We start from the raw sequence: 22,134 nt of genomic DNA on the forward strand, positions 1-22,134 counted from the left end.
GGTGGCGGCCGCGTGTGAGCCGCGCGCTCCCCGCCCGCCAGGCCTGGCTTCTGTGTCGTCTGGCAGGTGAAGTTGAACAATCTTATCTCCTCGGGAAAACCAACGATCCCATCCCACGTCGACGTGACTGGAAATCTCAATTTAAGAATTGGATGCACTGGTCGGTCCCGCTCGGGTGGGTACTTTGGCGCCTCTGATGGGTCGGGCTTTTGTACATTAGTGCTGACCTATTTAACCCTCAAGATACCGGATTCTACCAGGGAATTTTCAGCTATGAAAACTTGCCCCAAACCGCATGGTCCTCTCGCGTCGACTCTCTTCCTGAATCCCTGATCTCTCCACCAGGTCTGGTCAAGCCCAACACCACACACACACACCTTTCCCATCACAGCCCCCAGCGCGGCGCCCCGCAGGCAGCCGAGGGGAGGCGGGGAGGGGCGCCCGCGGCCCGGGACTTCACATCCCGCGCGCGTGTGCGGCGAGCCACGAGCACACGGCGCACACACCTCGCACCGGCACACACGAGCACGCGTGCGCTCCCGCCCCCCGCCCGTCCCGGGCTCTCCGAAGTTACCTCCGAGGCTCCCCCGGCGCTGGGCCCACGCGGCCCTGCAGGGCTCCCACTTCTTTCCCGCCGTGGTCCGCCCTATCTCAATCGCCGCGCCTGGGGAAGGCTCCGGAGCCCTCCGGTCCCCGCCTCCTCTCGGGCACCCTGGGGTCCGCCCTCGCGGCGGCACCCCGGGGGCTGGGGCAGCCGTGGCCTCGGCGCCCCGGGTCGGGCTCTGCCCTCACCTGCGCTGCGCCCACCGGGCTGCAGCCGGGGCCGGCGCACAGCGGCGGAGGCGGCCACTCGGGCTTCTCCCCGGCAGCCGGCGGCCGGCACTGGCTCTCATGGCGCTCGGGTTGTCTGCGGCTCCGGGACGCGGCCTCGGCCCCCGGGCGGCCCCAGCCGCGGTCTTTGTGTCTCGGCCGGCGGCGCCGCGTCACGGGCTGGCGGGCGGTGAGCGGCGCGGGCCGGGAAGCCCTAGGCGGCAAAGAGCTGGGCTCTGCTTCCCCATCGTCGCCCGCCCGGGGCGCGCTGGCAGGCAGGGCGCGCTGGCGGCGACTGCGCGCACCCGGGGGACGGAGGGGGCGGGCCCGGGAGGGGCGCGGCGGACGCGCCGAGGGGCTGCCTGGCTGGAAGCTGCGGCCGGGGAGGGCGAGATGGGGGCCCCGGCAGAGCTCGGAGAAGGCAACGTCGGCTCGGTCCCCGGTCGCGGCTGCAGCGCTGGGGGAGCGGAGGCTGCGCCCTGGAGGGAGCCCGGCGGCCAGAGCCACCGCCGGGATTCGCGTCTCCCCGCTCCCCTAAGCTGAAGGTGACTGCGGCCCCCAGCGGCCGAGCCGGGACGGCGAACGGCGTCCTTGCCTCGCCTCTTCCCCAGGTGCACTCGGCTCGCCCTTCCCCGGCCTCCGGTTCCGCAACCCTTTGCAAGACCAGGGCAGAGTGGTCACTTCGCTCATTGATTTTTCCCTCTTGGCTGGTCTGGGCTTAATTGGTACCCAGATTGGAGCGACTGGCGATCACGTGACCCCCCCACCCCCCACCAAGCCCAGTGAAACTAGCCAGGGTGGCTTTCCAAAAGTCAAACTGGATATAGCCTTCAGAACTGGAGGCCTGTCGCGAGTCCCCCCACGCGCTGCGGTGGGGCTGAAACGCTGCAGCTGGCTCTGGTGCCACCATCTCTACAGATCCTGGCCCTACGGTGGGGAAGCGCCCACGAACATACTTTCGGTCCGCTCGGGCAGAAAAGCGCAGAGAGAGTGTAGTTTCAGAATCAACGGATCCCACTGCAGAAGGAAAGCCAAGCCCCCTACCGAGTCACAGAACAGAACTGCTGCGGAGCGCGCCTCGGTACGGACAGAGCCCCCTCCTAGGGCTGCAGTCGGCGGGCGGCTTTTCCCGGAGTGCAGCCAGGGTACAACCTCAGGCGTCAGCTACCTGTGGTCTGAGCGCTGGCCCCGGGGGCAACGAGGAGTCATTTCAGCCTCCCTTCACGCGCTGCCTGGATGCAGTTGGTGACAGCGCTCTAAAAGTGAACCTGCTAATAAATGGATACTTTAAATAATGCCTGATCAGGGTGGTAAGTGTTGACTCCTTGGTGTTCTCAGAGCTCCTCTCTGCCCGAGTTTTATCATCCATTTGTCGACTCAGAAGTCCAGTGATAGCTTAAGTGACCCTGAGCCTCCCAGAATCCTCAATACCCCTAGAGTTCAAAGCACAATTATTTGAGACTTAAGCAAAGGTATATACATATATATAGATAACTAATAAGAACCTACTGTATAGCACAGGAACTCTCTGTGGTGACCCGAATGGGAAGAAAATCCAAAAAAGGAGGGGATATATGTATACATATGGCTGATTCATTTTGTTGTACAGCAGAAACTAACACAACATTGTTGTATATATATATGATTTAGTTGCTAAGTCATGTCCGACTACTGTCACCCCATGGACTGTAGCCTGCCAGGCTCCTCTGTCCATGGGATTTCCCAGGCAAGAATACTGGAGTGGGCTTCTGTTTCTTTAGAATTAGAATTCTTTAGAATCAGCCTGCCAATGCAGGAGATACAGGTTCAGTTCCTGGGTGGGCAAGATCCCCTGGAGGAGGAAATGACAACCCACTCCAGTATTCTTACCTGGAGAATCCCTTGGACAGAGGAGCCGGGTGGGCTATACAGTCCATGGGGTCACAAAGAGTCAGACATGACTGAGCAACTAACACTTTCATTTGCATAGTTGCTTTACAATGTTGTGTTAGTTTCTGCTGTACAACAATGGGAATCAGCCATATATATACATATATCCCCTCTTTTTTGGACTTTCTTCCCATTCAGGTCACCACAGAGCATTGAGTAGAGTTCCCTGTGCTGTACAGTAGGTTCTCGTTATTATACACAGAATCAATAGCATATACATGTCAATCCCAATCTCCCAATACATCCCACGTCCCTTCTTCCTCACCTTAGTATCCATACATTTATTCTCTGCATCTGTGTCTCTCTTTCTCTCATCCAAGTACTAACTAGGCCCAACCCTGCTTAGCATTCGAGATCAGGTGAGATCGAGAGTGTTCAGGTATGGCCATAGACTGTGTCTCAGTTTCTGCCCTGAAAATAGGTTCATCTGTACCATTTTTCCAGATTCCACATATATACGTTAATATATGACATTTGTCTTTCTGACAATATCTGTTCTTCCAGCAGTGGCAGGGGTTTCAGGTACAGTCATAGGTTTACAATACAAATTGGAGGTGGGAGTGGGGTACAGAGCAACTCCCAACCGCAATTCCTTTCCTGTGAGTTACGTGGCAAAGACTGGGGTCAGAAGCTTGCCAGTCATGAAATGAGGCCTGGAAGGAGATGTGAATCAGAAACACATCTGAAACGGGGACTGAGGTCTTGTGAATTCTCCCTGGATCCTCACAGTGGGTTGCTGCTCAAATAACCTGCAGACCAGGGACCTGTTTAGACCAAGGTGAGTCTATCAGCACCAGGGTCATCTTCTGAAGGCTGGGCCCTTAGCTGGACACACCCCAATTAGATATGAGCCCTCGGGTTCCACTCTTCAGCTTTGCACTTGGCCTTTTCCAAGCAGAAGCTGTTGCAGTGAGATGTTTGCCAGGCACAAAGTGTGTGTGTTATTCCTTCAGTCATGCCTGACTCTTTGCAACCCCATGGACCGTAGCCCGCCAGGCTCCTCTGTCCATGGGAATCTCCAGGCAAGAATACTGGAGTGAGTTGCCATTTCCTCCTCCAGGGGCTCTTCCCCACTGTCTGAGCCACCAGGGAAGCCCTCCAGGCACAAAATACATTTGTTAATTTTCTTGTCTGCCCAGATCCTGAATTCTCTTCCTATCTTGGAGGAAATCGATACTTGGTGAAACTTCAATACCCTCTCTCCTTGGGGACCACCTGCAGATAGGGCCAAAGCTTGGCCAGCCCAACACTCTTGCCCGAAGCTGTGAAACTGAAGCCAGCAATGGTGAAAAGAAGCTGGTGACAGTCTTTAAATTGTGCCACCCCTTGGGGTTGTGACATCTAGGGTGCAATGGCCTGAGTTCAGTACTGGAGATAGCAGGGCCCCTGACTGACTCCAGTTTAACCCCACCCCTGATTTCCCTCAGGGCATTTTCCAAGCCTGGTTGGAAATTAGTCAGTGTTCTCTAGAGAAATAGACCAATAGGATGTATACTTATAGTATTGGTTGTGTTGTGTGCTCAGTCATGTCTGACTGTTTGTGACCCCCATGGACTGTCACCCACCAGGCTCCTCTATCCATGGAATTTTCCAGTCAAGAATACTGGTATGGGTTACCATTTCCTTCTCCAGAGGATCTTCCTGACCCAGGGATCGAACCTGCATCTCCTGAGTCTCCTGCATTGGCAGGTGGATTCTTTACCACTGAACCACAATGAGATTTATTATAAGGAATTGACTTATGTGATTATGGATGTGCAAGCCCCAAGATGGATGAGATGAGTCATGAAGCTGGATACACAAAAGAGCCAATGGTATAGTTTTAACACAAAGGCACTTGCAGTCTCTGAGCCTTGGTATCTTCAGCTGGTCCATGAGACACTTGAAACATGCTGGGGTGCACCGAGGGGAGTCTCTGAGCACCATCCTAGCTACTAGCGTCAACCTCCCAATGAGTGAGGCTTCCAGGACCAAGGGAGGAAGGTGGTGGGAAGGGAAAAGGAGCTTTGTCCATGTTTCTTTTTTTTTTTTTCCCCAGTTCGTGTGTGATATGGGAGAGGGGAGAGACAAGGTACCCTGGTACAAAGGTGAGTGGGAAAATCAATAACTTTTGGGCATGGCAGTCTAGGGGACACAGAGCCTCCTAATTGCCTATTGATTTGCAGGAACAAGATACATAATAGCCACATGCATTGTTACAGGAAAAGCATGACTCTTCTTTCTAAGATCACAATTACACAATAAAGTTTAGACAATCCATAGATGTTATTGCTTAAGTTAGAAGATGAGAATTGAAACATGAATCCTCCCAGAGAGAAAGAACTAGGCCTTTTTTCTATTTCAACAGCACCCAAGTATTCAACTGCATCCAAGTGTCTTGGAAAGCAGAAGGATGCATTTTTGTGGATTCTGATCACGGATGTATCCCAAGCACTAAAACAGTGCCTGAAACATAGTTTTGTTGTTGTTGTTGCTTAGTTGCTCAGTTGTGTCCGACTCTTTGGGACCCCATGGACTGTAGCCTGCCAGGCTCCTCTGTCCTTGGGATTCTCAAGGCAAGAATACTGGCATGGGTTGCCATTTCCTTTTCCAGGGCATCTTCCTGACCCAGGGATTGAACCCATGTCTCCTGAGTCTCCTACATTAGCAGGTGGGTTCTTTACCACTGAGCCACCTGAGAAGTCCGAAACATAGTTTGGGGCTCAATAAATATTTGTCAAATGATTTAGGTGTTCTTCAAAAACTTATTTAACATGAATCTCCTTCATTTTTAAACCCCCAGATCCAAACCCAAGGACAGGCACACAGTAGGTGCTCAGCCTGTTTGTAGAATCAGCTCTGTATTTCTACCGCATTTTATCCAGGCAGCTCCCAGCCCAAGCTTGATATTAACCTCACAATATTCTTGTGATATCGGGGAGCATGGGTTTGGTTTACATGTTTATTGCCATATCATGACTCAACAGACAGGAGAACAAAGCCACAGCACTATGAATGAATGAAATGACTTCACCAAGGTCATCCGGAGAGGAGGAATTCTCTAATGCTGATCTAACATTTTCTCCACTAGACTGAACTTCAAAAAGAAATTGGATTTCAATTCAGCAAACCCAAATAATATTTCCTGACAAAGAGGAGTTCAGTGAAGGGAAACTCGATGGAGAAGAGTACTTAAGAAAAATCCATTTATGCTAGATTTGGGTTGCTGGCATTTCAGATGCTATTTTGTGAGCAGATAAAGCCTGGCTTCTCTAACTGAAAGTCTGGTAACTAAGCCTCATTCTGAGATTCCATTATTTTCCTGGAGTTATCTGGATTCCTGAGATAAACAAAAATATTTTTAGGGTTGGCACAAATGGGCGTGCATCCAAGTTCTACTGAAATAACCATCTCCTTTATCATGTCAGGGATGTCAGATTGCTGGACAACTTGAATCACCCAGAATTATCTACCAGCTAAGCAAAAAGAAAGACAGCTTTGTTAGCACTGGGTAATGGTAGGGTGGGGAGTGGGTATGCGTCTATTTATTACTTGAAAATGCTGAGTGCTACAATGTGCCAGCCCCTTTGTTAGTGGCACCTGAATGCAGAAATGTCACCAAGACCTGTCAGTCAGTTGGAACTTGTTACATGCCAAGGAACAGTTCTGAGACTTACCTTACATAATCCTTACCAGAATCCTATAAGATGGCTAATACTATTACTGGCATTTTAAAGATGGAAAATTGAGGCACATAGAGGTTCAGTTTCTTCCCTAAGGTCATAGAGTTGGATCAGGAATGCGAGCCCAGGCAGTCTGACTCTAGAACATATGTTTTGATTATTTATACTGAGATGAGTAATATATGGGCTTCCCTAATGGTTCAGCAGGTAAAGAATCTGCCTGCCAATGCAAGAGATGAAGGAGACGAGGTTCAATCCCTGGGTCAGAAAGACCTCCTGGAGGAGGAAATGGCAACCCACTCCAGTATTCTTGCCTGGAGTATCCCATGGACAGAGGAACGTGGAGGGCTACAGTCCATGCTATCACAAAGAGTCAGACGTGACTGAGTGACTGAGCACATACGAGTGACATCTGGCCCTCAGAAGTCTCACTGTCCACTGGGAGAGGCAGATGCCAAGAAGCCCTTATAGCCCAAAGTGATCAGTGAATGCAGAATGGCATGGGAACACCAAGGTGGCAAGGCCACCGAGCAGTCATGGGAGTGGTACTTTGTTTATTAGTAAATAAATTGCTTAATTATTGTTTTAAATAAGTAATACACGCAACAGGGAAAAATTATACAGTATTCAAAATATACAGTATACCAACCGGTTACCCTGTCTGGAGATAGCGGTCTCACCAGTTTCTTACTTGTCCCTTCAAAGATAGACTATGAAAATAAAAGTAGTGCCTTCTTTTGTTATTTTACACAATAGTAACATTCTATACATGTTACTTTATACATTAATTCTTTTCATCATCAACAAGATATTTGGGGGATCAGTCTATGTCAGTATCTATGGTGATGGAATTCCAGTTGAGCTATTTCAAATCCTAAAAGATGGTGCTGTGAAAGTGCTGCACTAAATATGCCAGCAAATTTGGAAAGCTCAGCAGTGGCCACAGGACTGAAAAAGGTCAGTTTTCATTTCAATCCCAAAGAAGGGCAATGCCAAAGAATGTTCAAACTACCACACAATTACACTCATCTCACATGCTAGCAAAGTAATGCTCAAAATTCTCCAAGGCAGGCTTCAACAGTACATGAACCGTGAACTTCCAGATGTTGAAGCTGGTTTTAGAAAAGGCAGAGGAACCAGAAATCAAATTGCCAACATCCACTGGACCATAGAAAAAGCAAGAGAATTCCAGAAAAGCATCTACTTCTGCTTTATTGACTATGCCAAAGCCTTTGACTGTGTAGATAACAACAAACTGGAAAATTCTGAAAGAGATGGGAATACCAGACCACCTGACCTGCCTCCTGAGAAATCTGTATACAGGTCAAGAAGCAACAGTTAGAACTGGACATGGAACAACAGACTGGTTCCAAATTGGGAAAGGAGTTCGTCAAGTCTGTATATTGTCCCCTTGACTGTTTAACTTACATGCTGAGTACATCATGCAAAATGCTGGGCTGGATGAAGCACAAACTGGAATCAAGATTGCTGGGAGAAATATCAATAACCTTAGATGTGCAGATGACACCACCCTTATAGCAGAAAGTGAAGAGGAACTGAAGAGTCTCTTGATGAAAGTGAAAGAGGAGAGTGAAAATGCTGGCTTAAAGCTCAACAGTCAGAAAACGAAAATCATGGCAACTGGTCCCATCACTTCATGGCAAATAGATGGGGAAACAATGAAAACAGTGACAGACTATTTTCTTGGGCTCCAAAATCACTGCAGATGGTGACTGCAGCCATGAAATTAAAAGATGCTTGCTCCTTGGAAGAAAACCTATGACCAACCTAGACAGCATATTAGAAAATAGAGACATTACTTTGCCAGCAAAGGTCTGTCTAATCAAAGCTATGGTTTTCCCAGTAGTCATGTATGGATGTGAGAGTTGGACTATAAAGAAAGCTGAGCACCGAAGAATTGATGCTTTTGAACTGCCCTGTTTGAGAACACTCTTGAGAGTCCCTTGGACTGCAAGGAGATCAAACAAGCCAATCCTAAAGGAAATCAGTCCTGAATATTCATTGGAAGGACTGATGCTGAAGCTGAAACTCCAATACTTTGGCCACCTGATGCAAAGAACTGACTCATTGGAAAAGACCCTGATGCTGGGAAAGATTGAAGGCATTGATGGCATCACCGACTTGACGGACGTGAACTTGAGCAAGCTCCGGGAGTTGGTGATGAACTGGGAAGCCTGGCATGCTGCACCCCATGGGATCGCAAAGAGTCGGACACAACCAAGTGACTGAACTAAACTGAACGTTCATGTCCGACTCTTTGTGACCCCATGAATAGCAGCACGGCAGGCCTCCCTGTCCATCACCAACTCCCGGAACCCACCCAAACCCATGTCTATCGAGTCGGTGATGCCATCCAGCCATCTCATCCTCTGTCATCCCCTTCTCCTCCTGCCCTCAATCTTTCCCAGCATCAGGGTCTTTTCAAATGAGTCAGCTCTTTGCATCAGGTGGCCAAAGTATTGGAATTTCAGCTTCAACATCAGTCCTTCCAAAGAACACCCAGGACTGATCTCCTTTAGGATGGACTGGTTGGATCTCCTTGCAGTCCAAGGGACTCTCAAGAGTCTTCTCCAGCATCACAGTTCAAAAGCATCAGTTCTTCGGTGCTCAGCTTTTTTATAGTCCAACTCTCACATCCAAACATCACTACTGGAAAAACGATAGGCTTGACTAGACAGACATTTGTTGGCAAAGTAATGTCTCTGGTTTTTAATATGCTGTCTAGGTTTGTCATAACTTTCCTCCCAAGGAGTAAGGGTCTTTTGATTTCATGGCTGCAATCACCATCTCAGTGATTTTGGAGCCCCCCAAAATAAAGTCTCTCACTATTTCCATTGTTTCTGCATCTATTTGCCATGAGGTGATGGGACTGCATGCCATGATCTTAGTTTTCACTCTCCTCTTTCACTTTCATCAAGAGGCTCTTTAGTTCTTCTTCGCTTTCTGCCATAAGGGTAGTGTCATCTGCATATCTGAGGTTATTGATATTTCTCCTGACAATCTTGATTCCAGCTTGTGCTTCATCCAGCCCAGCATTTCTCATGATGTACTCTGCATATAAGTTAAATAAGCAGGATGACAATATACAGCCTTGACACATTGCTTTCCCTATTTGAAACCAGTCTGTTGTTCCATGTCCGATCTAACTGTTGCTTCCTGACCTGCATACAGGTTTCTCAAGAGGTAGGTCAGGTGGTCTGGTATTCCCATCTCTTTCAGAATTTTCCACAGTTTATTGTGATCCACACAGTCACAGATTACCATAACTTATTTAATGAGCCTCTATGAATGAATATGTAGGTAATTTCTATATTTCTATTATTAAAACATTGAAGCATAATATAGTTGGTCACATCGTTTCACACCTTTGAGAGTAAACATCTGGGGCATAAATCCTTAAAAGTAGAACAGGTAAGTCAAAGAGTAGATGTAATTTAACTTACAATATTAAAAATTTACCCTCCATTGAGGTTACACCAATACAGACTCCCAACAGAATAGAAAAACTTATCTGCATGATTTCAGTTTGGGGGGCAATTTGACATTTTCTTCATGGCCAGATTAATGGTCAAATTTTCTGGGTTTCTCTTTGTTGAACATAGACTTCAACGTATATTGATTTATACCTTCAGATGTGTATTGAGATTTCCTGTAATTTTTCATTTTTTGCTCCCTTGCTCTGTTGACTGAAGAAGGCTTTTTCAGTAATAATATGTTTTTGTCTATTTTCCTGTTCAGTTTCCATAGTTTTTGCTCTGTGAGTGTCTCTTCCACGTTATTTGATGTGGAGATATTCCACCTTGTTTGAAGTTAAGATGGCAACCTTTGCTCTTTTTGTTGGTTTGTGTCAATTTTCTCAGCATGCGTTTGTGCAACCTTTAATTTTCAACGTTTGGAGTCACCTTGTTTTAGGAATTTTCAAGTGTCACTTCTCCCCAAATAAGAAAATACATCATACAGTGAAAAAAACTCTAATAATAGGAAACATGACATAAGATATGACAACTGAATCAAAACTAAAACGTATGCCATCTTCATCTTTGTGAGTATCTTAAACTCACTTATTAAAGGTTGGGTTACCTAGATCAGGAAGATCCCCTGGAGGAGGGCATGGCAACCCACTCCAGCATTCTTGCCTGGAGAATCCCATGGACAGAGGAGCCTGGTGGGCTATGGTCCATGGGGTCACACAGAGTCAGACACAACTAGAGCACTTAGCATGCACGCAAGTACCATGCAAAATTCAACCATCGACTCTCCCAGGAGACACTTGGAAACTCCTAAAACAAAGTGACTTCTAACCCACCCTGCATTGGAGGGTGATTAGGAAGGTCAAATGAAAATTAAATCATTGAAACCATAAAACACAATACAAGGTATGGTGTTGTTTTAATATTATTGTCTTCACTATTTTGTTGGGCTCATGAATGTATTATTTCACGTCAGAAGTGCCTGGTGAATCGAGGAGCTTCAGTGACTGCCAATTCAGTGATAGGATTCCCAAATCTCAAAAGCAAATTCCTTTTTTAAAAAAAATTTTGGCGGTACCCACCTCCCCTGCCAGCATACGGGATCTTAATTCCAAGACCAGGGATTGAACCTGCATTCCCTATATTGAAAAGCAGAGTCTTAACCACTAGACCACCAGGGAAGTCCCCACAAGTTCCCTTTTCTAGGGTTGTTCATCCCTAACCCTGTAAGGCAATTGGCCCACAGAAGGTCAGTTGCAGGCTGTTCACACACTTGTCCTCAGCTCTGAAGGGCCAAACACACAGACTATTGGTAGGGGAAGATAACAGAATAAAGAAATATATCCATACATACTAATGAGTATAGGTACATGTATCTATAAATATTTCTCTATATAAGCATTTGTATCTATAGTAAGATAAACATGAGCTCATACTGGTACTTCCAACTCTCATCCATTAGCCATAGATCACTCCAGCATTCTCCCCTTGCTTGCCTGTACCCTCCTCATTTCAACAGTGAGAACTGAGTTCTCCACTACCCACCATCCATGGCCTTAGTTGTTTGATTCCAGCATGTTTGTGTAGTGGTTTCAAAACTGTTAACCCATACCCCTAGGAAACACCTCATCAAGTAGAGAACGGTGTTTATATTCAGTTCCATGGGCCCTCAGTCTTACCCTCTCACTCAATTCCAAAGTTATTTAGGTTAATGGTTTTTTCTCCTACCTCCTTTCAATGAGATTATTTTATGCATTTGTTATCAAGTTAAATTCTTTGGTCCCATTCAGAATTCCATCCTAGCATTCCCCAAAGTCCTAAATGATTTTCTAGATTTTCATACATTGAGGTTCACTCGCTGTGATATAAAGTTTTGAGTTTTATTGTTTGCTTATCTTGGCCATGGCGGGTCTTCTGAGTCATGTGGGCCTCCTCTTGTTGCTGTGCACAGTCTTCTCTAGTTGTTCTGTGGAATCTAGTTCCCAACCAGCAATCGAACCCACATCCCCTACACTGGAAGGCAGACTCCTAACCACTGAACCACCAGATAAGTCCCAAGTTATGGTTTTGACAAATGCATAGATTACCTGCTAATACAACCAGATTTGACAATATCTGTCATAGAAAATGAGTAAAACACATTTTAGTTGGGATAGAGACTCTTTCTTTAAACTTGTAGAGCAAAAAAATTCAACTGAATATTTTTACCAAAACTCCTTTCAAGTATCAGAACTGACCTTTGATAGTAAAATGACCTCCCTGCATCAAGGACTTTCTGTTTTGAAAGTGCTTTTCTGTCTACTCTCTGCTTTGATTTACATAGCAAACCCACGGAGTAGGCCAGATTGTTTGGAGACCACTCTGACCTGAACTTCACCTCTTCTCTCTTTGTTCAGTTACTCCGGATGCTAAGAAGCAACGACTTACCCACAGGATAGGTAAGGGAGTAGGTAGCCCATTGGAGAGCAGCTCTAACATTCTGTTTCGTTCCATTTCGTGCTTACGTGTTCAAAAACATTCTTTAAAAACTTTCATTACCTTGCTCTCCTTATGGAAATGGTTCCTGGACTTCTGCCTGAATGGCAAAATAAGTTTACGTAGGAAGACCCACCTCTTGCTCCAAAGACATACAAATGTTGCATAAAATATAACAATAAAATTTTCTTGAAATATAAAGCCAAGTTCAAAATCAACAAGGAAAAGCAATGCCAGCAGCTAGAAATGAAAAAGACCCTGAGAGTTGGAATGATGTGCTGGAGTAAGGCAAATTATCTGCCAAGGAGTCTGGCTTAAATATATATGCCTTAGAACAGAGGATGGCAAACCATGGTCTGGGGGGGCAAATTCAACCCACTGCCTGCTCCTGTACAGTTTGGGAGGTAAGAAATTTTTCATTTTTTTCATTTATTTATTTTTAATTGGAGGATAATTGTTTTACAATACTGTACTGGATTCTGCAATATATCAACATGAATCAACCATAGGTATATGTATGTCCCCTCCCTCTTGAATCTCCCTCCTATCTTCCACCCCATCCCACCTGTCTAGCTTGTCACAGAGCACAGGTTTGAGCTCCCTGAGTCATACAGGAAATTCCCATTTGCTATCTATTTTACATATGCTAATGTATATATTTCCTTGCTACTCTCTCAATTTGTCCCACCCTCTCCTTCCCCTACTGTGTCCACAAGTCTGTTTGTTGTAGCCAGCGTTCTGGGAAACAAACTCACTCAGAAGGACAATGCAGGTAGTGGAGTGCAGTTTATTACACCGGCGGGCCCAAGGCAGTCTTTTCTTAGCCAAGGACCCCGACCAGCATTTGTGAAAATCTTTTATACCCCATGTGTACGTGTCCGAACTCACCACCCCAAATTCTTTGAGACTTACATAAACAAAGGAAGGGTAAATACAATCACGATAATCTCATCATTCGTGTGTTATGTGTTCAAACAGTTAAACAGTTGGCCAATAATCAATAAGCCCGAAGTTACACTCTGATAGGTACAGAAAAATTTATGGCCTGTCCAGAGACAGGGGTGATTAGTGTATGTTTTCTCTTAGGCGATGAGTAACCTGGATATGATCTTCAAGGTTTCCCCGTCCGGAAGGGGTCTTATCCTTTTATTGTCGTTTCCATAGGCACTAAGCACAGAGTTTAGAGTCCATTAGAGAGGTGGCCGAGCATGATCAGCATGAACAGGCCTAAGATGGAGTCCAGGCCCTATGAATTCCTTCATGTTCTCCACATGTCTGCGTCTTCATTGCTGCCCTGCAAATAGGTTCATCAGTACCATCCTTCTCGATTCCATATGTATGCATTAATATACGATATTTGTCTTTCTCTTTCTGACTTACTTCACTCTGTATAACAGATTCCAGGTTCATCCACCTCATTAAAACAGTGTCAAATCCATTTCTTTTTATGATGGCTCATTGGGAAAAGCCCTGATGTTGGAAAAAATTGAGGGCAGGAGAAGAAGGGGACAGCAGAGGATGAGATGTTTGCATGGCATCACAGACTCAATGGGACCTGAGTTGGAGCAAACTTCAGGAGATTGTGAAGGACAGGGAAGCCTGACATGCTGCAGTCCCTTGGCTCGCAGAGTCAGACATGACTGAGTGACTGAACAACAGCAACAAATATTCCATTGTGTATATGAACAACATCTTCTTTACCTATTCATCTACGGATGGACATTTAGGTTGCTTCCATGTCCTACCTACTGTAAATAGTTCTGCAATGAACACTGAGGTGCATATGTCTTTTCAATTATGGTTTTCTCAGAGTATATGCCCAGCAGTGGGATTGCTGGGTGATATGGTAGTTTTACTCCTAGTTTTTAAGGAATCTCCCTGCTTTTCTCCATAGTGGTTGTATCTATTTACATTCCCACCAACTGTGCCAGAGGGTTTCCATTCCTCCACACCCTCTTCAGCACTTATTGTTTGTAGATTTTTTGATAATGGCCATTCTGACCAGTGTGAGGTATCTCATTGTAAGTTTAGTTTGCATTTCTCTAATAATGAGCAATATACAGTTTAAATGTATACAATATAAGTACCTCCAGGCTATCCTTAATTTTGCTTCCTGGTCCAAAAAGCCTAAAATGTTTACCACTTAACCCCTTACAGAAAAAGTCCGAGGACCCAGCCTTACAATATACCAGTACCCTCAAGGGCATGGTCTCTGCTGAGGGCCCCAGCCCAGCTGGTGTCTATATGTGAGTTCCTGGCAGAGAACCAGGAGCCCAGAGAGGATGTTCCACCGTGAACAGAGGTAGACACACTGCCCACAGGTAGAAGTATGTGTAATAGCTGGCCTTACCCTGTGTCGGGCAGTGAAGGAGGCTCACCTTTGAGAGCCTGGGAATCTAAGCCTGTCCTGCAGTGCCAATGGGGATGAATGTCCACACCAGGATGGGTGTAGAAATTCACATCAGACTGAATGGATAATGAGTGGAAGTGTCACGCGAGTGTATGCTCCGCGGTTCTTGTCACGTCACAACAAAGATTTGGAGTAACGGACATTGGAGCCCTCGGCAGTTCACGGCTCTCGGGTCTTGGACAGGCCGTTATAGCTCTCAGGTCTCGAACAGACCGTGTTATAGCTCTTGGACAAATCAGTGTTACAGCTCAGTGTTACAGCTCTTTTATTTAGATAATAGCAGGAAAATCCATCCTCGAGGCGTGAGGGCCTGCCGACCATGGACCCAAAGACATGAAGAGAAGAACGCCCCAGCGCACAGGAGAGAGAAAAAAGGGAGAGAGAGCTCTTTGGCTCCGCTCTTTATACGTTTCTTCCGCTGAGCCTGCCCTATGTAAATTGGGCTTAGCCAGGAGTGCTGTTCTACCTGAAGTTCTCACTCCAGTCCTCGGACCTTCCTTTGTTCTATTTTCGCGGGCTTTTCCCTTCCTTGTCTTTAGCCACCGCCATTCTGGACTCCTGTTTCATATTCTAACTACCTAACAGAAGGATGTTCTGTGAGCAACCTTCCAGGAGTCTCAAGTCTCAGATTCAGTTTCTCCAGTGATTGTTCCCTGTGTTTTCCTAGGGGGTGACCTGGCTGCCTGTGTTAACCCTTTTCGTTATTATAAGCATACATAACGGCCTGTCTCAGGGAGATAATCTGAGTTGCCCACCTGTGAAGGACTGTAAGAAAGTGAGACTAACACATCCCTCTGCCTGAGGCTTCCCATTCTAGGGGACATTTGCAAGGATTGAACAGTGTTTTTACTTTGTTTCCTCACCTCCCCCCACCCCATCTCTAATACATAAAAGAACCTGGCAACCAGACCCTGACAAGATGGTTGTTTCGAGGTCCTAGCCTGCCCTCTTCTCGGGCAGCAGGCTGCCAAATAAAGTCCCTTCTGTTAGAGCCTCCATGGGAGCTCATTGTTAAAATGACTGGTTATGTTGACCTCGCAAACAAAGAATAAAATCACAGTGACCCTTAAGATTGACCAAATTGCCCAAATGACATTCTCTTTTCTCACTGGCGCCTACCTTCTCAAGGCTGCAAGACCACCGGATTCCAGACCTCTGGCTACATGACGGCAGGACTCAGCTACAGGCTAAAATTTAAACATCCTTTCAGAGAATTTTTCATTGGCGAAATATAAGAAAGACTCCATCAGAAAGGGAGGATGCTGGTTCTTCTTAAGGGCCAGTCACCCTCTCACTTCCCTCTAATAAATTTCCTTTTCTTGCCTGACTGCCTGGCTCACTCTCTTTTTCTCCGCACTTCCCTTACACCTTCCTGATCCCAACACCTCATCTCAGATTCATCGACTTATCTTGGATTTGAAAGGTTGTTGCTGAACCACAAAAGACACCAGGATTCTTGGCCTCTGGAGAAGAATTCAATCCAGGGCCAGAGACGAGGCTTGATCGCTCAGAGCTTTTGTGTAATAGAGTTTTATTAAAGTATAAAAGGGATAGAGAAAGCTTCTGACATAGGTATCAAAAGGGGGCAGAAAGAGTACCCCCTTGCTAGTGTTAGCAATGGAGTTCTATACTCTCCAATTAGTTATTACAATGAATCAAAAGACTGTCTCAAGTTTGTGAAAATTTTACCAGACCCACTCCCGCAATTTACATTTTAGGATAACAAGATTAGAATTTAACAATAGAAAGATCCTACCAGACCCACTCCCATAATATACATTCTAAAATATCAGGATTAGTCAGAAGGTTTTCAGGAAGGAGAAACTGTCCTCAAGCAGGATACGTTGTTGTTGTATAATCCCTAGTACAAAGTTTAAACTGAGTTGTGTAATAATTGACTAAGACTAAGGAATGTACACAAAAAAAGTTTGTACTTTTCTCCTCCTTGAGAATTCCAGACCCCTATTCCACAGGAGCCCCAGACCCCTTTCTCCTCCTTGGGGACCCTGGACTTCTTTTCAATCTACCTAGGAATTGACTCTCAGATTCATTGACTAATCTTGTGGAGAGCAGAGCGAATTTGGACTTGGTAACAGGAAAGAGGGCAGGGAGGTCGTCTGGTCTGCAGTCTGAGTCTTCCCCCATTTCAATCTTTTCAGCCCTCCTTATCCTCTCTTATGACTCTGAGTGTCAGACTTTCCAGGTTTTGTTGGGTAAACTGGCTCTCACCTCAACACCCATCTTAACAGAGCAGTTTTGGTACTTCCCTGGTGGCCCATTGGCTAAGACTCTGCGCTCCCAATGCAGAGGAAACTAGATCCCACATGCCACAACGAAAGATTCCACACACTGCAACAAAGATCGAAGATCTAAAAGATCCCACATGCTACAACCAAGACCTGGTGCAGCCAAATAAAATAAACAAATGAAAATAAATATTTAAAAGAGAGTTGTGTCTTCTCTGGGTTAGATCACTTACCACTCCCCCATTTCCTTTTTTCCAATAAGAAAAGTGGTTTTTTAGCTGATTTCCCCTCTCATACTCACCTTGTTCTTTGGATTTGTGCCTTTTTTAATTCTCTTATCATCATTTTCGGGGATTTCATAAGGAATCGGTGATAACTTCCTATGGTCAATGTACCATCTTTGTCTGAGTTCTTTGGGAACTGAAAGCCTTAAAATTGTTTTAGATATTTTCTGAAATGACTGTGTGTTGTAAATATATTGCCTAGACTTTAAACATTGAATATATGGTTGTTTCCTTTTCCATGATAATGTACTTAGCATTTTCAGTTTAATTAAAACTCTATTTTTAAGTTATCTTTTAAAAATTATTTTGAATTTTTCAAAATTCAAGTAAGGCATGAATGTCATCTCCATTCATAATTGATTTTTTTTCCACTAGTCTTTTCTTTATTCCTGCTGGAATAGATCCTATAGATCCTAATGATCCTATAGATCATTCTTTCAGGAGTGTCTGTGGGTTGTAAGTTTATCTGAGCCCTTAGAAAAATGCCTATATTTTATTCTCCCTGTAGAATGATAATCTACTGGATAGACCATTCTAGAACAAAAAGGTTTTCTTCCTCTCCCTTGGCACCTTAAAGATTTTCCTTCATTTGCTTTCATCCAGTGTTGTTGAGGTAAATTTGATTCTCATTCTTGCATAACTATTCTATCTTTATTTCCTGGAGGTTTCTAGAATTTTCCTTACTTATCCTTGGCGTTTTGAAATTTCACTATTATTTGTCCAGATGTCATCTGTGTTTTTATAAATTCATCCTACTCAATAAACAGTAGACTCTTTCAATCTGAAGATGAATGTCTTTCTACACTTGTAGAAAATTCTTAGCTTTTTTTTTTTTTTTCAAATCTTGTATTCCCCCCGCCCATATTCTGTCTATTCTCTCCTTCTAAAACTGTTATTAGAAAGATTTTTGGATCTCTGGATTTATCCTTCATATCTTTGACTATTTCCTTTATTCTATCGCTTTCTCCTTTATCTATTGTAGTTTCTGCCATAGAGCAAAATGAATCAGCCATACATGTACATACCTGCTCAGTCACTTGGTTGTGTGTCAGTTGCTCTTTTGCGACACCATGGACTGTAGCCCCCTGGGATCCTCAGTCCATGGGATTTCCCAGGCAAGGATACTGAAGTGGGTTGCCATTTCCTACCCCAGCATATACAAGTATCCCTCCCTTTTGGACTTCCTTCCCATTCAGGTCACCACAGAGCATTGAGTAGAGTTTCCTGTGCTGAAGAGTATGTTCTCATTAGTTATCTATTTTATATATACTATCAATAGTGTATGCATGTCAGTCACTTTACATCCAGAGTCACAGCATGGCAACATTTGTCACTTTGGGATTAAATTCTACCTTTTTTTTTTTTTTTAATGTTTTATATCTTTTGCTGGAATTGCAGGGCTCTCCCCAAACATTTGCTGACTCTCATCTTATTTGCTGAGACTCCCAGTTAGTTGATCTGCTGCTGGCCCAGGAGGGGGTGGGGGGCGGGGAAGCCTTCCTGCAATCTGCACTGTGCTAGCTGGAGTTGGGCATGCTGGCCCAGCTCCCAGGGCAGTTTGGCCATTTAGGTGTGCGTGTCCCCAATTCTCCCAGGGCTCTGCTGTCCTTTCCAATCCACCTGCCTGCAATCATTCTTCCCACTGGAGGAAAACACGATTTTTGCTGCTTGGGGAAAGGAGAGAGTGTATGGGGTCAACCTTCCGGCTGCTCTCCCTGAATCAACCCAGCCAATCAGGGCTGCGAGCTACCCTCCTCCCTGCTCCCATCTTCTCTCACCTCTGGACAAAAAGCAGCCTCAGCACTCTCCCCACCTTTCTGGGTTGGCACTCTCTCACCCCTGGTGTCCTGAGCCATCTCTTCTGCTATCACGGGCTTGCCTTGCTGGCTTCCTGACCAGCTTTGCTTTTGCCTTTGCTTTTTAATTTGTATTGGAGTATAGTTGCTTTACAATGTTACATTAGTTTCTGCTATACAGTCAAGTGAATCAGCCGTAGATACACATACATTCTCTCTTCTTTTGGATTTCCTTCCCATTTAGAACATCACAGAACACTGAGTAGTTCCCTGTGCTATACAAAAGGTTTTCTATTTCATACATAGTAGTGTGTATATGTCCGGACCATATTTGATTGTTCAGGGGCTCTTCAAAGATTTGAGGCTGAGAGTATCCAGTGTTGTTTACAAAGGTGACTACTTTTTTAAAAAAAACTTTTCTATAATTTCTATGAAGTTTCTCAATGGGAAGAATGGAAACAGGGTTGGGGCAAAGGAATGCCATGTTGAAGGTGCTAAAATCAGTCCTCACAGAGGTGTTTTTGAAAGCCAGATTAAACCTAAATGTCTTATTTAAATAACATCTGTTTAGGTCCTTAATAGCTTTTCTGTGTGACTTAGGATAAATCATTTTACCTACTTAATTGCATTTTTTCACCTGTAAAATGAAGGGTGTGGACAAAATGACCTTAAGCTTCTCTCTATCCGAATTTCTGTATTTATATTTTAAAGGCAGCTGCATGTGACCAATGCAACTCAGGCTTCCCACCTCCAGATTCCTGTAAACAATTCATAGCTTTCCCATTCTTTATCTCCAAGGAGAATCACATGATTCATTCTACCCTCCCCAGTCCCTGCTTTTGCACTTGGCATGTTACAGTGAAACTCATTAACTTGGATGACGCTAATTTAGAATCTACGATAATTCTATGGCTAGACCAAACTGCATCCTGTTTAGGAAAACATGACTTCGTGGCAAGTGCAGATAAATGGTATCAGTAGCACTGCCAAACCGGTATTCAAAATCCTTAAGAAACCGCTATTTTTCAAGCCCCTGCAAGCATTTTCAACATAATGCATTTCTATCTGCCCAGCACCAGCTCATAAGCCAGAGCATCAAAGCAAATTGCCTGATGGTCAGGACTCTTGTCTTCTCTAAGCCTGACTTCTTTCCCATTGGCTCTACACTGTGCTCATAGTTTTGAAAATGGAAAAAATTCCATGCCTCGTAAAAGAGGGAGTCACCCATGTCGGAGTGGAAATGAGATAGTCAAACGGAGACTCATTGGTTCTGCAGAAGCAGATAGAGAATTTTCTAACCGCAGCTGCTGCAGTCTAATGGAATGTGCATGTACAGTCGACAAAGAGGGAATCTCTGATTAAAGAGGGAGAAGCCCCTCTGGGTGGCATTCACCATCACGGTTAGACGCTGGCCTGTCACTGCTACAGAAGTTTTGATGGGGAGTCTTGTCATCAGGATCTGTATAATTTACAAAGCACTATAGGCGATGTCTAAGCCCACCTCTAGTTGAGAAATATGACCCTGATAAGAAGGTATTATTAACTGCTGGTTAATAAGACTCACCTTGCAGTGATGCCTTGAACTTATCTGGTATTTAATACACAGAGGCTTAAGTTAATAGTTCCCTAAACTGTGTCATTTACATTCTGACTATTGTTAATGAGACAGAGCTGGGCTGTATGGACTCAAGCAGTATTTGCAACCCAGATCCTTATGTCTAGGGTGGACAGGGAAGATCAAAGCAGCCCCCTGCCAAGAATTGAACTTGGACAGAGCCTCTGTCTTTTTTTGGAGCAAGTCAGCCCTCTTGGCAGGAGGACAAGGACAGGTGAGCTGATTCCAGTTTACCTGTGCTGTATATGTGGTGCCTGGCAAGCTGTTGACCTAAAGGGAAACTTTGCACAATTTCCTTGGAAGATGGAGATTTTCCACATTCCTTTTGAGGAAGAACTCATGGTGAGTTTGGTGAGTTAGCATCACAAGTCATCCTGAACCGGGGGGTGGGGGATAGTGGCGATAAGGATGCCAATTGGAGGAGGATCACATTGGACATTTGGCATCTCTTGCTGTATGAGTTTGGGGGTAGGATATCCTTAGATTTTCTTGAGCTCCAAAATCACTGTGGACAGTAACTGCAGCCGTGAAATTTAAAAAACACTTGCTCCTTGGAAGAAAAGCCATGACAAACCTAGACAGTGTATTAAAAAGCAGAGACATCACTTGCCAAGAAAGTCCAAAGTATAGTCAAAACTATGGTTTTTCTGGTAGTCATGTATGGATGTGAGAGTTGGACCATAAAGAAGACTGAGTGTCAAAGAACTGATGCTTTTGAATTGTGGTGCTAGAGAAGACTCTTGAGAGTCCCTTGGACAGCAAGGAAATCAAACCACTCAATCCTAAAGGAAATCAACCCTGAATATTCATTGGAAGGACTAATGCTGAAGCTCCAATACTTTGGCCACCTGATGTGAAGAGCCGACTCATTGAAAAAGACCCTGATGCTGGGAAAGATTGAAGGCAAAAGGAGAAGTGGGCAGCAGAGGATGAGATGGTTGGATGGCATCACCCACTCAATGGACATGAATTTGAGCAACCTCCGGGAGATGGTGAAAGACAAGGAAGCCTGGCATGCTGCAGTCTGTGGAGTCACAAAGAGTTGGACACGACTGAGCGACTGAGCAACAGCAACAACATCCTTAGAGAGTGAGCATACTTGTGAGCTGAGAAGGTACATCCGCAGTGTCCAAATTAGCCAGCCACCATGTCCCCAGTCAGTCCCACTGTTAAAACAGCCAGGAGTATATTGTTAGATTTATTCTCCCTTTCCCCATTTTCTATTGTAACTCCTTCAGTGACTCAAGTTATTTCCATGGTGGTTCTCCCTTCCCCATCCTCTAACCTTCCCATAGCCAACCCCCTACCTCCTCCTTCAGACTTGCCTTAAAGATCAAATTTTGCCAGCTGCTTGGCAATCCCTTTACTGTCCCAGGAATCTGAAGGAGACGACCTAATCAGAGAACATCGCTATCA

The 22,134-nt window shown here is 45.1% G+C and overlaps 1 long non-coding RNA gene across 1 annotated transcript in view; it reads left to right on the forward strand.

Annotated features, from left to right (window-relative positions):
* LOC145528378 (uncharacterized) overlaps nt 1-13,804 on the forward strand; it is a 37,185-nt gene extending 23,381 nt beyond the window's left edge. The window contains exons 2-4 of the long non-coding RNA XR_014070355.1: nt 4,778-4,826; nt 12,289-12,771; nt 13,532-13,804. This is a non-coding gene — a long non-coding RNA (uncharacterized LOC145528378). The remainder of the gene's footprint in view (nt 1-4,777; nt 4,827-12,288; nt 12,772-13,531) is intronic.
* Nucleotides 13,805-22,134: the final 8,330 nt, after the last annotated feature.

Source organism: Giraffa tippelskirchi, chromosome 12 (genome assembly GCF_054371585.1).
Source record: "Giraffa tippelskirchi isolate mGirTip1 chromosome 12, T2T-mGirTip1v1.2.pri, whole genome shotgun sequence".
Taxonomy (NCBI): Eukaryota; Metazoa; Chordata; class Mammalia; order Artiodactyla; family Giraffidae; genus Giraffa; species Giraffa tippelskirchi.